The sequence below is a fragment of the Numida meleagris genome, chromosome 11, assembly GCF_002078875.1.
Source record: "Numida meleagris isolate 19003 breed g44 Domestic line chromosome 11, NumMel1.0, whole genome shotgun sequence".
NCBI classification, from domain to species: Eukaryota; Metazoa; Chordata; class Aves; order Galliformes; family Numididae; genus Numida; species Numida meleagris.
In genome coordinates, this window is record NC_034419.1 from 17860715 (window position 1) to 17871778 (window position 11064).

Below are 11064 nucleotides of genomic sequence, written 5' to 3' on the forward strand. Positions count from 1 at the left end.
CTGTCTTGTAGCTTGGTCTTCATGATCCAACGGCCATGAAATCTGTTGTTAAGCGTAAGATTGATCTAATCCTTTTCACACGGCTTTGTAATTATATAGAGAGACAGTATTGCTGATATTTTGGAGCAAAATAGAGAGAGAGTAAAGAGAGAGCTTTTAAGAAGTCCAGTCGCTATGGTTTGGAGATTTTTCTATGCAAAGGCCACAGAGAATTGATTAACTGTTGTATGATGTCATTGAGTGGGAAAGTGAAAGTCCATGTGATGTTATTTCCATTCAGAAAATGAAGTATGGAAAAAAAGGACTTTTTGTTCTTACTGACCGCAATTCATAGCGCTGCTCCTCTCTCCTGCTGAGAGGTGCCATGTCCTCTCCCAGAGGTGTTGGCCACCACAGAGCAGCAGCAGCAGCTGGGGGGACCTCAAGGTCTGCAGCACAGTACCCCAAGTTGTTAGCATGGGTAGAGTGCCCAAGGACCTGCTGCAAGCAGGGGATGCCCCGAGCTGGCCAGTTTGCTTGCTGACCTCATGTTCAATGCAATTTGAGAAAAGCTTTGAGATTGATGAATGGAAAGTATTAAATAAAATGGATGCGTCTCTGAGTAGAGAGAGAGAAACGATATGGAAATTAGGTGGGGAAGCTGGAAATGTGTTAGTTGAATTGGAAAACACAGACTTGTGTTCCCATTTACGGAGACCTTCAGTATATATGTATGCTGATTATTTGCTGCATTGTAAGATCCTGAATTCCAAAGAGAGCTTTCACCAACGTGAGGTATTACAGCAGTGTCTGTTGATGGCCCACTTCTCAATGTGCCATCTCAAACATTCCTAAGGATGGCAGCGCATCCCACAGCCATCTGTTTTGCTGGGATGTCAGATGGCATCAGGCGGGTTATTCCTGCTGAGTGCTGGGTGCAAGCACGCTCACCGGCTCACCTGACTTGACAAGTCATGTTTTTTGTATTACAGGGAAGCAAATCTCTTTCCTTTTCTAGTACTCTTTGCTTTCCTAGTGCCGTTCACATCTCTGAGGGGGCACTCAGGCTCACCAGGCAGCGTGCCCTGGGATCTTCAGCCACGAGATAACTCCAGAGATCAGCTTGGTCTCTTTGTGGGTTCCCAGTTCTGTGAAGTTTTAAGGAGCTCTTCAAGACCAAGACCATCAGACCACTGGGTTTGATGTCTTGACGCAGTGTGTCTGGGGCTTATTTTTTCTATTCTGTTACTTCTCTCACACAAAATACTTTCTTCCCAATCCCTCACATTTCTAGATACTCATATTTAAAATTCATTGCATATGAAGACTTTCTGCCCATCTTTCTCTAGCGTTTTTTGGCTTGTGCTTGATGCATCAATAACTGTTTGGATTAGGAGACTTTACCTCGCTCGTCTTTTGGCTCTTTAACTTGGATTCAGAAAGAACAGTAATTAGTTGCTGCCTCTAACTACCCGTGGGTTAGCTCACAGACATGGCTGCTTTACTGCTGGCCTGCAGGATATTTGCATTTGGCATTCTCAACATTGTAAAATGTAAACCTGTTAATAGAGAAATTGTCTCACACTGCAGAGATGCTAATAGAAGTGGCATCCCTCACTATGAGATATTATAATTTATTATTATCTTTAAAGGACATACTTGGCAATTAGTGTCTTTATTAGAATACATACTTTTATCATGTGAAAATATGGCCCTTAATTGGGCTAGCTTTGCCTAAGGGAGAAACGTTTGTTAATAAATAAATGAATTAAATAACCTCTCCACCAGAACCCATGGAGGGAACCAGCTTCCATCACGTGGGCACCTTTATAGACCGTATCACGTATTATCAGTCTTAAACTCATTCAATTATTGGGAAAGACAATTTCACCTGACTTTATATTGTCTTGCTGGGGAAATCATAGACAGGATATTGGAATTTGCTTTTTTGTTAAAGCAAGTAGCTCATTACGTGCAATTAAGATAGAAGAACTAGGAGTATTAAATTTTCATATCGCACCGATGGCTCTAGTAAAGGCAAAAGCACCATAGTTGTTCTCTTAGTACATTGATTCAGTTAAAGTAATTAGAGTGCCAATTTTATGAGAATCTGAAGGTAAAATGAGGCTTGCTTAGTGTTTTTTTACCATAAAAATGTAGTAAATAAACTGGTTTTGAAAGTAGGATGCAATGTAACTGAACACCCAGTTCAGTTCACCCATGACTTCACAAATTAAACACAAATACATACACACAAATATATAGACATATATATGGACATCTACAGACACAAAGCTACTCCTGCCCTTATCTGTACTGCTGTGACAGATGCCACGAGTGGGAACCACGATGGCTCTGCCATCCAATGTAGCAGCACGCAGCGCACAGATGACACTCAGTAAATGGTTGCAGGGCGCAGAGAGGGATTTAAGGTTGCTTTTGGCTTCTGTGAGCAAGTGTGAGGTCCGGTGCTTTGAAATATAGCTAAGTTGGCAGAAAACTATGGTCCTCAGCAGAGTATCTGTGTGATCCCCCTTCAGCATTTAATCACAGATAAATGTTTTCCTGGCGCACAAAGCATATCTATTTTAAAATAAATAAATAAAAGCAGACAAATTAGGTTACGAGCCGAGTCACCAAATCAGAGATGCTATATTCGGAGAACATCGCATTGTGCCTCACAAATTATCTCCCAATCCCACCTGCTCTCAGATCTTTATAGCCTGGCTATCTGCTCTGCTATGATTGCTCAACAGAAAACAAACAGATGGGGCTGAGAAAAATCCAAAAGAATAAATGGGGTAGAAACTGCCTCAAGCCTTTTGAACAGCATCAGGGAGGCTTTTCTCTTTTCAAGGAGTTCTCTTCCCCCATTAGAAAAATAAACCTGCTGGAACACGAGATGTGATTGGGTTTAATTTTCAACTACATGAAATGAAAAACACACGCACGCAGAAATGAGTTTCAGATGCTTTTGGGCAGACAGAAATTCTGCTTGTTTTCCTGGGCTTTGCTGCTGTTTTTAATCTGCTAATTGCCTGATCAATATTGCTATTTTAAACTTATATGAAAATGTGCAAAACATTCTAATGGTAGAGAACATATAGATTCCTTTGCTGCGTTGTGGGACTTCAGCAGCAGTAATTTCAGTAATTAGGCTGCTTTTCAAATAAAGGCCATTTCCATTGATACTTGACTAAGATAAATTATGCCCTGAGCAGCCTTATATTTTCCTGCATGTGCTTGCCCTTTCTCTGTTCTCTTCCATGTAAGGAAAGCCTAAGTAAACATCTTTTCTTCTCCTCCCTGCACCCTGTGACACATCTGTGCCCTGTCTTAGATGGAGTGCTCTTCCCCTGTCCTCAGCACTGGATATCCTACATCAGAGGTGACCTTACATATACCCTTTAGCGATTGTTCTTTTCTTGTAGATTGGTTTACAGAATTAAATAAGCAAAGAGAAGAGGGAAAAAATCATGGCGTTCCAGTGAGTGAAATTCATTTAGGACCAAAAGACAGGATGTGGAAAAAAGCAAGCAAGATCCAGAAATTAATGTTCATGAGGGTTTTTTTAGCATTTCCAGTTATTTTAGTTGATCTTATTTAAAGCTTATTCTAATAACTTCTTGCCAAAGGCAAGAAAAAGAATACAGAAAAATGAAGCAATTATTTCTGGTATCATTACATGGATTTATCTCAAAGCAACACCATCTTAGCCAAAGATAAACAGCTCATCAGCAGATTGAGCTGAGAAGCTTCACGTTCTGGGTTTTGCGGACTCAGGTGTCAGCAGAGCCCCCAGGCTATTGAATTCAAGCTTAGTGAAGCAATGGCTGAATTTGGAGAACTCGGAGATGCCATGACCCTGTCACACTAGGCACTGATGTTGCCCCAGGTTCAGTTCTCCACACCCCAGTGGAAGGAACAAACTGAGGTTTGTGAGATGGGAAGAACTAAAGAAGTGGCAGGAAGGTTTTGGGGAGGTCCAAACCACTGAGCCTCAATCGACTGCATCAGCATCATAGGAGGCAGCATGAAGACATCTACTGGCACCACCTGGCCCCGTTTTTTGGAGGATGTTTTTGCATCAGCAAGTCCTAATTTGTTGTGCTCCAAGCTGTGCTGTGGGAAGAGCCTCGCTGGGGCCGTGACAGAGGCTGGGACCCAAAGTCAGCACAGAAGAGATGAAAACAATGAATCTTGCTTCAAATTTTCATCTGAATCAAGCAAGAAGAATGCTTGAATTGGGATCTTTTCCAAGCCAGACTAATACCCCAAAACTCTTTAGTACAGTATTTATCATCCTTGTGCAGAAGGGAATAGGATAGGGAAACCAGCTCTTCCAAAGGCTTCGTTGCAGGATTTTCATTTTTTATAGAGCTTTGGAAAGTGACCTCGGTCACAGCCACAAAGAAGCAAACCATGCCTTTGGATCTGCTCTCAGATGTGTACAGGCAGTGCAGCCAAAGGCAGGCCTCCAAATGCAGTGACCAGACAGTCAGCATCCAAGCTTGAAGGAAAGAGAGGATCTGCCTGTTTCATCAGGCTGAGTGCAGGAGGAGGAAGGGCTCAGTCTTGCAAGTGCAGAAGCTGGCAGCAAGAAAAAACTGCTCTAAAAGCACACGATTCTTTGAGGCAAGAGTAATACAGCCCTGGGACCATGCAGAGGCTGTGTCATACAGAGGAGTTTGGCTACGTCTGCCCTGTAAAACTACTCACGAGCCAAGTTTAATGCAACAGAAATATCCGCATGCAAAAACCTCCAAGCCTCCAGTCACTGAGGAGACAAATGTTCAGTGTCACACACAGACGTCCCTCCCTGTGGAAGTTCAAGTCAAAAATCATAAGGATGCTCACCTGGAGCCGTAGCTGAATATTCAGTGGCAATCTAGTTGGGTGACAAAACTCAAGAGCCAGATCTGTGCTGCAGAAGGGCCCAGTCTGACCGAGCACATTTCCCAACGCCCTCTCGGTTTCAAAATATGCCAAATTTCAATGTTGATTTTTTTTTTTCCTTTTTTAACATAGGTCTTTGGGGAATTGATTGAAACAGACCCCAGGAAAATGAGTTAAAGCTTAAAGTGACAAATGGTGTTGATCTCTTTCAACTTCGTGCCGTTGGGATCTGCCACGCGGTTCTGATCAAGGTGATCTTTCCATCTCCCTCCCTGAAATTCACCAAAATGTCACGTCCTGGGACCTGCTTCCCACGGCAGTCCTGAGCCAGGAGCGAGGCTCAGTGAGTAGTGACAGTGAGCAAAGTTGGAGGAGTCAGCGAGAGGGAAAGCGCTGGTGCCGGTCCCCAGCTGCATGCCCTGCCGCGCCTGGTGCTAACCTGCTGCAGTTCCGCTGCTGGTGCAAGGAGGAATTACTGTCTTCTCTAAAAATATGATGTCTCCTGTTACTTTTGATAGATCTTCTGCAGAATTCTTTTGCAGTTAAGTATAAATCGCGTACAGAAGAATGAAATCTGTTCCTGTAAACACAGCGGGGGCACAGGGAGTAAATCACGGCGATGCAATCTCTGCAGTTGTCACAACAGGGCTCCAGCACGGAGTCAGGTGATGTTCGTTATCTTACTACCTGCCCAGGTTCATGGAGGGGAAATGGGGTGGGCTGCCCCTTTCCATCACAGCACAGGGCCTCGGGAGCCAGGGATCCGATTCCCAACGTGGACCAAAGCACACACAGCTCTTGCTTCACCACAGTCCTCTCCAGACTGCCACAACAAACGGATACTTCCTTTGGTTAGCTGTTTCCAAATTGTTTTTAGCTATTACCGGTATCTGTGTTTCCATCGTGCTGCACAGTGCTGGTTTTTAGTGCTGTCACTCTCATAATACAAAAAGCGTTTGACTAATTATAAAACATACATTAGTCTAATGACAGTCCCTGCTTATGGGCAGGATATTTCTGAGGACCAGATTTTCAGTAATTACTTCTCTTTTTATCCAGTGCTTTCCACAGAAATATTTTATTGCTCTGCAGTGAAAACATCACCGTCAATTCATTTTAGAGATGCGAAAGATCAGTAGAAGAGGTTGTTATCTGAACTCCCGCATCACCCAACCTTCCAAATGAACACCCCCTCCCCAAAAGTGCAGGTGCAGCCAAATCAGCGCTGCAGGAGGAGGCTGAGGGAAAGCTGAGTGCGGTTTGTGCGCTGTTGTGCTGGGGGAGAATGACTTGCCCTCTAGAGGTGTTTATGTAGCAGTAAAATAAGAGACAGAATCGTGATGCTTCCTTTAGTCTTGAGAGTGGGGAAATAAGTGGGACATGTGACACAGTGACTGGCTGCTGCCCGGGGCTGGATCTGGTGCTCTGATGACACCACTTCAGTGCCTGACTGCAGGATGCTGCACACCCTCCTGCTCAGCCAAGGTGATGCAGACCTTTGCTTATCTGCTGAGCAAGTGCTGGGCGAGCAAATTCAGGGAGTTTGGAGCAGATCTACCAGATGCACCCCATTTATCTTAGAGTTCCGCGCTTTTCCTGCCTGACTTTTGCAATTCTGGTCACACATGCAAGAAGGCTGAATTCCCAGCCAGCCAGGTGTGGAGCAAGGCCGTGCTGCTGGAGGATGTGGCACTGGGGGATGGACCTGGAGGGAGGAGACCAAGGGAGTGGGGTTGGAGAGCCCAGCAGAGATGGGATACACGCAGGGGTTAGGGTGGGACACTGCAACACCCCAGAATGAAGATTTAAGAGTATTCTATGTGGGTGCATCTTCTTAGCCCCTTCTGTTCTGAGGGCATGGCAACAGCTGCAGGCAGGGAGAGCCCTGCAGGCTGGGGGAGGAGCTAATGAGAAACCCAGGGACTGGTTTTCCCAACCAGCATGAGATAGATTTTGAGTATAATGAAATTGGTGACAGAAGTAAGAGGACTTTGCTGGTGCTCTTGCAGCACAGACCCAGGCGGGGAAAGGCAGCAGGGGAGATGGATGCTTTGGTTTCCTTCCCAGTAAGCGGGGCTATTACACAGGCTGCAATGAGTCCCTGCAGGCAAAGAAAGGCAAAACACAGGGCATGGGCTCCTCCAGGGAGAAGGCGAGATGTTTTGTACTGGGCTGTCCATTTTTCAGCAAATTCTCACTAATTTTGTTCATAGGTAGATTAAAAAAATATATCATAGAACCCTACGGTACAGATATTCCCCAAGCAGGTTTGCTCTCACAAGCCCAGCCTAGTGTCGTGCTTTATTGAGCCACCTGTACTGTGAAATAGTATGCCTATGACACTGCAAGCATTTTAAGCCCTGAGGGTTGCACGAGGAGAACATTCAAATTAAAAAAGGATAATGAAGTCTGAAATAGTAAAAGTGCTAGCAGTTATTTTTTAATGGCAGCTAATTTAGTGGCGTTGTTTGGACTACAGTCTCAGGCTGTAACTCAACCGACTCCAGCAGAACGACGCTGGTAGCTAACTGTTGTGTCAGCCCTCAGGAGCTACAGATTGCCATTATTTTATTAATCACCACCAATAAAGCATACTTACGTAGAATTTAATTATTGGAGCCATTTGTTTTCTTTGCTGGTGTTTTGGGGGCAAGGCTTTTCAGGTTGATGAGGCTTAGTTGTTGCTCATAACGTAGATTTTTCTGTTGAAATCTGAATTAGGGCAAATTTCATTATTATTATAATATGTAAGGCAATGAAATTTCAACCAAGACTGAATCACGTTGCCATTGTGTGGGTCTCCTACTTTTATAAAGAAAGCGGGTAAAATTTGCTAATTTGCTGGAATTTCTTAACGAGACTGTGAGGGTAGGAGCAAACATTTCAGTACAAATTGCCAACTAGAGAGAATCAAAACAACAGCTTAGCTACGTGCCTTTGACATGTTGACAGTTCCCATAGCTCAAGGTAACCTTTCTCCCTAACACACTGGGGGGTTCCCTTTATTGCAGTCCTTTGTAGCAGAAGACCAGTGTTCTGCATCCAGTGCATTGTTTTGGAGAGCAAAATCACTAAGAGCAAAAGAAATAAGTCATTAATGAGCCGAGCAGAGGTGTGCAGTGATAACCAGCCTCCTCCAAGGCGAAGACCCAGCAGCACGGTGCTGAAGGCAGAGTAGCTCCCATGTCAGCTTGGTATGTGTATGTTTTTTTTTTTTGCAGTATTTTGAGCAAAAGGGAGAGGCTACAGAGAGGCAAGCATTAGAAGGCAGGAGGTCGGTACAGTGCTTTATTTCTTGGTAAGAGCAAAATGAGAAGGGTGACTTTGCTTTTTAGGGTGCTTTCCTCAATAGTACCCTCTAGCTTACTTCATATTCAAAGATTCAGAACCTTGTTCCAGTTTTCACTCTGCCTATGCAGACCTTGTTGCTAAAAAAGAAGACACCGCAGCAAATGAATTAAAAAATGTTGTGTTGTGTATCTTACATATATCTGCTGATGGTCGCCAAGGAAGAGTTTTACAGCCATGAGATAAAATTGGATCTTTCAGTAAATAACATTCTTCACTTTTCAAAGACGCTACGTATGAAATGAGGAGTTCACTCCAGTTAAACCAAAACTCATTTCTCTGTGATTCACCTAATTAAACTGATGAAGTTAAGGTCAGATCTGTTAAGGAGATGAAATAATAATAGCTACAAGAAAAATCTTTCCACGCCACACACAGAGTGGGTGCAAATCAGACAGAGTGGTAATTGACAGCCGTGTCAACAGGTAAACGTGAAAGGATTTCCAAATCAACATCTGCATTCCCTTTTGTGCATCGCTCATAAAAAGGAGCTTAAAACAGTGAAACCTCTTGATGGAAGACTAACACCAGCTGGGAATAAGTACAAAGGAAATCAATGCTCAACTGGGCAAGTTTAAAAGAAGATCCGATTGCTACCAAGCCACAGGATTATTTTAATGTTTTTAATTTAAGAGATTACTGAAAATTACCATGAGATCCTTAGTCATGTGTATTATCAGTATTTATACTGATATCAGTTTTTTTTTTAACGATTTGTGTTTAGTTAAAAGCCATATTTCCCACGATGCTTTCTGGAAAAGGAGGAAAGATAAAAAGATGGAAAGCCTTTCAGGTGCTAATTTTAAGTTAGTACAATTTTGGCGTAACGTATTATCCATCTCTGTAAAGGACTTCCTTTTTTCCCCATCAAATACTGAAGAACGCACCAAACTGGGGGTATCGCAGCAGAAACAATCTCGCTATTGTATGCTTACCGAAGGGTTGTGTGTTTGGTTCTCAAAGAAATACGAGCGCTGCATCAGCGTTCAGAACACACGCAGCTCTTCAGTCAGGGTTTCCACGACGGGTGATGGATAGGAAGAGACCTGTTGTCTGCTGTTTCCAAGCTGTTGCATTATCTGGTCGTGTGAACGATTACTATGGAGATACTTAGCCTGCTGTTGTGCTATTTTAGTCTCTGTACTTCCATCATCTGAACTCAGAAATGGTTCAATATTTTGCGCTCGAAAATTTACCTATTGCTGCATTCTAATACACCAAAAGATTAAGTTGGAAGGCCTACAGGATTTCATTTGATGGTCAGCCATTTCACAAAGTAATAACAAGCAATATCACAGAGGCAAGGTTCAAGGACTGCCACCTGGCTTGGAGCTTACGGTGACCAGGTGCTGGTGTGATTTATTTACTGACTTCCTTGACTCTCTGCACAGAGTGCTTATGATTGTTTTGGTTTTTAGCAGTTTCATTTGTACAGCGACCACGTCGCAAATATTTTTAGGATATATTTTTAAGATAGACTGGAGAACTCGTAAATGTTGTAAGTATAATAAACCGTTCTCAGTCCAGATCGGTAGCTTTGACATAGTTGACTTCTGACAAAGACATATTGGTCTGTTTGATTTTAGTAGGCAAGGGGATTGTTGTGTCAGTGCAGAGCAAAGCAGATCTCAAAAGGTTTGCCAGCACAGAAGCACTGCTAGCTGCGTGGCAGAGCTGCTCTTGTTTCTCTTACCCAGACTTTGGAAGGCTCAGAGATGCACGCAGCTGTAGACTGATGGAGAGGTCAGCCTGGAAAGCTGTGCTCGTTTGATCTTTGAGTATTGTTTCTGTGGTATATATGGCTTGTTGTTTATTTTAATAAAGTCAAAAAGACTGATAGTTCTCAACCAGCAAAACAGCACCAGCTGAAAGGGAAAATATCCTCTCCTGAGTTTTGAGCTATGAGTTTTTTTACAGTGCGAATCCATATGCCAATGCCAAACCAGGAAAACTGTATTTTAGAAGTGTTGTTCTTAATGCATCTTAGTGTACTGGCACGCTACATCACAGATACAAATAGTCCAAAACTAAATAGTCTCACTTGCAATAATGGAAAAATTTGCTTTGTTCGCTGACCCTCAGAATTTCTCATTTCTCGCTGGTGGTGTGATGGTGGAGAGGGGTTCAATGAGCTGAAGTAGAGACGTCGGAACGGTATTAGCTCAGAACCTGGAAAGGTGGCTTAGGGAACATAAAATAAACAGAAGACAATTCCCAAAGGAATGCAACCATCCTGCTTACTGTATATCCTTTCTCTTACTCCTGTATACTCTGTTAAAAACATAAAGCAGAGCAAACATATGTTGAGAGATGCTACCTGTTTATAAAGTGAACAGTAACAACAGGCATAAAACAAAAGAGAAATGAAGAACATGTTTTGCACGCTAATCAAGTTGTCTTGACTCAGAAAGCAGTGAAAATAAGATGGTGCTGGCTTTTTAAGAGTATGACCAAGGCTTCAACTTTTCCACTTATTTACAATATCTTTGTATGACCATTGGAGATGTAGTCATAGCTTTTAACGCCGGTATCTAAATTGGAAAATGAGATTCCTGTGAACAGAGAGAGGAGCTCCTTCAACAGAGGCAGCGTTGGCATAAGTTTGAGAAAGTCTAATTTAAATTTGAAATAAGTCTTTGATTAACAAACTGAAGTCGAAGACTTGTTTGTGGATATTGATGATGATACTATAAGCCAGTCTGTAGATGGAGGCAAGCTTGCACAAAGCACTCATTCGTGAGGGTCAACCTGGGCTCAGCTGATGTGTCAGGAGGGTTAGAGAGGGAATTTTTGTTCATCTGTTTTCTTCATTCCAATTACAAATATCAGCAATGTTGGAAT